Genomic DNA, 6,000 nt, shown 5'->3' with positions numbered 1-6,000 from the left:
TACGTCATTACCAAATAGGCTATAATTTCGTCAATTTTTGCAATTATGTTTTAATTATGTGTATTTAGGATACATTGTATGCTAGCTGTTCAACTGGAGTTAGCATGCTAGAATCTCTGCTATTTATGACCAAATACTTAAAAAATGTCATTCCCACCACACGTCATTACCACCGCATATGAACTGTGATGGTAAGGACAGAATGTAGTGGTAATGACAAAATGTATTAGTTCATACATTTTTACTTACCTTAAGACCTGAAAAGACACACAAATTACATATACGATTATGGTTAAGTTGAAATTGAACACTTATTTGCTAAATAAGACCATTACATGTTGTATTATGTTAGGATGATTGAGTGATTTTGATGTCTATTTATGTGACTTACTATGGTTATTACTGACTTTAATTATTTTAAAATGTTCTATAAGATACCCCCTAAATCAACCAAGGAGAGGACAAGGACATACACTATATATACAAAAGTATGTGGACACCCATTTAAATTAGTGGATCAAATTATTGGATTCGGCTATTTCAGCCACACCCGTTGCTGAAAGGTGTATAAAATCGAGCACACAGCCATGCAATCTCTATAGATAAATATTGGCAGTAGAATGGTCCATACTGAAGAGCTCAGTGACTTTCAACGTGGCACCATCATAGGATGCCACCTTTCCAACAAGTCAGTTTGTAAAATCTCTGCCCTGCTAGAGCTGCCCCAGTCAACTGTAAGTGTTGTTATTGTGAAGTGGAAATGTCTAGGAGCAACAACGGCTCATCCGCAAAGTGGTAGGCCACACAAGCTCACAGAACGGAACAGACGAGTGCTGAAGCGCGTAGCGCGTAAAAATCGCCTGTCCTACGTTGTAACACTCACTACCGAGTTCCAAACTGCCTCTGGAAGCAATGTCAGCAAAATAACTGTTCGTCGGGAGCTTCTTGAAATGGGTTTCCTTGGCCGAGCAGCCAAAGATCACAATGCCAAGCGTTGGCTGGAGTGGTGTAAAGCTAGCCACCATTGGACTCTGGAGCAGTGGAAACTCATTCTCTGGAGTGATGAATCATGCTTCACCATCTGGCAGTCTGACGGACTAATCTGGGTTTGGAGGATGCCAGGAGAACGCTACCTTCCCCAATGCAGAGTGCCAACTGTAAGGTTTGGAGGAATAATGGTCTGGGGCTGTTTTTCATGATTTGGGCTAGGCCCCTTAGTTCCAGTGAAGGGACATCTTAATGTTACAGCATACAATGACATTCTAGATGATTCTGTGCTTCCAACTTTGTGTCAACAGTTTTGGGGAAGGCCCTTTACTGTTTCAGCATGACAATGCCCCCACGCACAAAACGAGGTCCATACAGAAATGGTTTGTTGAGCTCGGTGTGGAAGAACTTGTCTGGCCTGCATAGAGCCCTGACCTCAGCCCCATCGAACACCTTTGGGATGAATTGGAACGAATGGTCTGTTCTATATTTTGAATAAAATTAAACATTTACAACTGTGACATTAAAATGTTTAATAGTATTTTTCATCAGTTGTTTTATATTAAATGTCATTTCCACCACCCTCTGTCATTACCACAAAGCTAAGTCATTACCATCACGGTTCATATTTTTGAGGCAAAGGTATATTAAATTACAATTGATTTTGATGATTTTTCCCATATTGTCACAGTTCCCTCAGCCAGAACCCAAAAGCAGACCAGGACAAGGAGAGTTGAACGAAGGTGAGGGTTTATTAGATACGACAAAAGGTGCAGTATAATCCAGGGACAGAGCGGGCGGCGTGGTTGAGTAGTTGGGGGTGCAGTCTGGGTCCAGTGATGGCTCGGCAGCCGCCGACCATCAGGCAGAGGTGGGGTGAAGGTTCCGGACGTGTGACTGCAGGTGGAACAAAAACGGAGGTAAGAACACAAAAACTCAACAAAGTACAAAATAACAAAACTCACGCTAGAACGCTCAACTGATACACAGAACACCTACTGTTCATGGCTAACGATCCGGCAGGAACTGGATGTTGGGCCAGAGCCTAAGAAAGGTGCTGATTAGGCCCAGGTGTGCAGATTGCTAATAGGAAGCAGGTGCGGAAACCAGAGCGCTCCCGGAGCGTTCCCGAACCCTCGGGAAACTGGAGATTACGACCAGACCCCGACTCAGACAGCCGGGATCGTTACAGTACCCCCCCTCCGACGAACGCCACCGGGCGGACTCCCGGAGCGCCAGGATGGAGGCGGTAAAAGTCCCTGATGAGATCCGCATCTAGGACCTGTCGCCGCGGAATCCAACTCCTCTCCTCAGGACCATACCCCTCCCAGTCCACGAGATACTGGAAACCCCGGCCCCGCCGTCTGGAATCCATAATGCGACGCACCGTGTAGGCAGGACCACCTCCGATCATCCGAGGAGGAGGAGGAGGAGGCGGAGGAGGCAACAGAGGACTGAGGAAGACAGGCTTGAGGCAGGAGACATGAAAGGTGGGATGGACTCTGAGCGTCCTCGGTAGTTTGAGTCGCACTGCCACTGGATTGATCACCTTCTCCACCACAAACGGACCAATAAACTTCGGTAACAACTTCCTAGACTCAGTCCGTAACGGAAGATCCCGTGTGGCCAACCAAACCCTATCTCCGATGGTATAGGTGGGAGCGGGGATCCGGCGACGATTCGCCTGGAGCTGATACCGGTCCGAACCTCTAAGGAGTGCCTTTCTGGCCCGATGCCAGGTCCGGTGGCAACGCCGAATATGGGCCTGAACAGAAGGCACTGAGAGCTCCTTCTCCTGAGAAGGGAACAGGGGAGGTTGGTAGCCATACAGGCACTGGAAGGGAGACATCCCAGTGGCAGATGTAGGGGAGAGTATTGTGGGCATACTCAACCCAAGGCAACTGAGAGGCCCAGGAGGTGGGGTTGGAAGAGACCAGACAGCGTAGCGTGGATTCCATCTTCTGGTTGGCTCTCTCCGCCTGACCATTGGATTGGGGGGTGAAAACCAGATGTGAGACTGACTGTAGCTCCAATGGCCAAACAGAAGGACTTCCAGACAGCAGAGGTAAACTGAGGGCCACGGTCGGAAACGATATCACTGGGCAAACCGTGGACCCTGAAAACCTCCCTAACCAGGATCTCGGACGTCTCCGAGGCAGAGGGAAGCTTGGCAATAGGCACAAAGTGGGCGAACTTGCTGAATCTGTCCACGATAGTCAGAACGACCGTGTTCCCCTCAGAAGCGGGCAACCCCGTGACGAAGTCCAGGGCCAGATGCGACCATGGACGCCGGGGAATAGGAAGGGGATGAAGTAGTCCAGAGCTGGGCCGATTGGTACTCTTATTCTGCGCACACACTGGACAGGCAGCAACAAAACCCCGAGTATCCTCGGCCATGGCAGGCCACCAAAAACGTCTGCGAAGAAACGCCATAGTCCGAGCCACGCCGGGGTGACAAGCCATCTTGCTGGCGTGGGACCATTTGAGGACAGCAGGACGAACCGACTCAGGCACAAACAACCGACCGGGTGGACCGTTACCGGGACCGGGCTGAGTCCGAAGGGCCGCCAGCACCTCCTCCTCAATCTTCCACATCACTGCTCCCACGACGCAGTTCCGGGGGAGAATAGTCTCGGTCTTGGACCCACTCTCCTCCGTCTTGGAGAACATCCGGGACAAGGCGTCCGCCTTGCCGTTCTTAGATCCAGGTCGAACGTCAGGGCAAACTTGAATCGTCCGAAAAACAACGCCCACCTGGCCTGGCGGGAGTTGAGACGTTTAGCCGATTGCACGTAAGCAAGATTCTTGTGGTCAGTCCAGACAATAAACGGTTGCTCCGCCCCCTCCAACCAGTGGCGCCACTCCTCCAAGGCAAGTTTCACCGCGAGAAGCTCCCCGGTTACCCACATCGTAATTCCTCTCTGCAGGCGAAAGGCGACGAGAGTAGTAGGCGCAGGGATGGAGTTTACTGTCCGTGGAGCATCGCTGCGACAGGATGGCGCCAACTCCCACATCCGACGCGTCCACTTCAACGACGAACTGACGGGCCGTGTCCGGTTGAGAGAGAATCGGTGCGTTGGTGAATCGCCTCTTCAAATCCAGAAACGCACGATCCGCCTCCGGATTCCACTTGAAGGTCCTGATACTGGAAGTCAAGGCAGTTAATGGAGCGGCCACACGGCTGTAATCCCGGATGAATCTGCGGTAGAAATTCGCAAACCCCAAAAATCTCTGGAGTTGCAATCTCGTACCGGGCTGGACCCATTCCAGAACCGCTCTAACCTTCTCCTGATCCATCCTAATCTCACCCCTGGAGATGATGTACCCGAGAAAGGATGTAGTGTGGGCGTGAAACTCGCACTTCTCGGCCTTCACGAACAGACGATTCTCCAACAATCGCTGCAGAACCTGCCGGACATGCTGGACGTGGTCGGAAGGTTCCTTCGAGAAGATCAGAATGTCATCCAGGTAAACAAACACGAAGAGACCGATCATATCTCTCAGGACGTCGTTCACCATACTCTGGAATACCGCTGGAGCATTGGTCAGTCCAAACGGCATCACCTGATACTCGAAGTGACCCATCGGTGTATTGAAACCCGTCAACCACTCGTCCCCCTCTCTGATCCGGACCAGGTGATACGCATTGCGTAGGTCTAGCTTGGTGAACACCGTAGCACCCTGTAAGGAGTCGAAGGCAGAACTCATCAAGGGCAGGGGATACTTGTTCTTGACCGTGATGTCATTCAACCCCCGATAATCAATACACGGTCGAAGAGAGCCATCCTTCTTTCCCACAAAGAAGAATCCTGCCCCCAGGGGTGATGACGAGGGACGAACGAGACCAGCAGCTAGGGACTCCTTGATGTAGGTCTCCAACGCCTCACGTTCAGGTCGGGAGATACTGTATAACCTTCCCTTGGGGTAGACAGCTCCAGGAACCAGGTTGATGGCACAATCATATGGTCGGTGGGGAGGAAGTGACAGAGCCTTCTGCTTACTGAAAACTTCCCCCAAATCGTGATATGTCTCGGGAACCAGGGACAAATCTGGGGGTTTAGCCTCAATCACCTGACTGGGAACCGCATGGGGGCAGGCAGTCTTGAGACAGTTAGCATGACAATCAAGGCTCCAACTCGTTACCTTGCCCGTCGCCCAATCGAACGTGGGATTGTGTTCCTTCAGCCAGGGGTATCCAAGAACCAGAGGAACATGGGAAGACGGCAGAATGAAAAATGAAATCATCTCCGAATGATTCCCCGACAACCGCATCTTAACCGGTTCAGTCCTCATCGTGATACGTGCCAGACTACTGCCGTTCAGAGTGGTCGCTTCAATGGCTTCCGGCAATTGCTCCTTGGAAAGCCCCAGCTGTTCCACCAACTCGGCATCAAGAAAGCTTCCATCGGCACCTGAATCGATAAACGCGTTAAGCGCTAAGCTCTGATTCCTGTTCACAAGGGTAGCCGGGAAGCGGGGTCTGACAGAGGTACTGAGAGGTTGAAACTGGCTCGCTAAAAGTCCTCCCAACTTTAGCGAGCCGGGCAGTTTGACGACCGCCGGGAACAAGTGGAGATGTAATGTCCCGAGCGACCACAGTAGAGGCAGCAGTTGGTCTTACGTCTATGTTGACGGCTCCTCCGTGGTTAACCCGTGCCGCCCCACTTGCATGGGTTCAGAATCGGGAGAGAGGTCCTCTCTACTAATCCTTAGTGGTGGAGAATGATCGACGTGTTCTGGTCCACCACCCGATCCGACTGGGAACTGAGAAGCTGATCGATTGGACGGACCCCATTGCTTCTCCCTCCTTCGCTCTCGGACTCGATTATCCACCCGAATAGACAAGGCTACCAAGCTGTCCAGGTCACTAGGCTCCGGATAGGAGATCAACTCATCCTTGAGCTGCTCCGACAGGCCCTGGTAAAAGGCCGCTTGCAAAGACTCCTCGTTCCACCCACTCTCCACAGCCAACGTCTTGAACTCGATCACGAAGTCGGCCACGCTGCGAGTTCC

Source organism: Coregonus clupeaformis, unplaced genomic scaffold (genome assembly GCF_020615455.1).
Source record: "Coregonus clupeaformis isolate EN_2021a unplaced genomic scaffold, ASM2061545v1 scaf0018, whole genome shotgun sequence".
Lineage (NCBI taxonomy): Eukaryota > Metazoa > Chordata > Actinopteri > Salmoniformes > Salmonidae > Coregonus > Coregonus clupeaformis.
The sequence above is the reverse complement of the archived record's forward strand: the minus strand, read 5'-3'. Positions refer to the sequence as shown.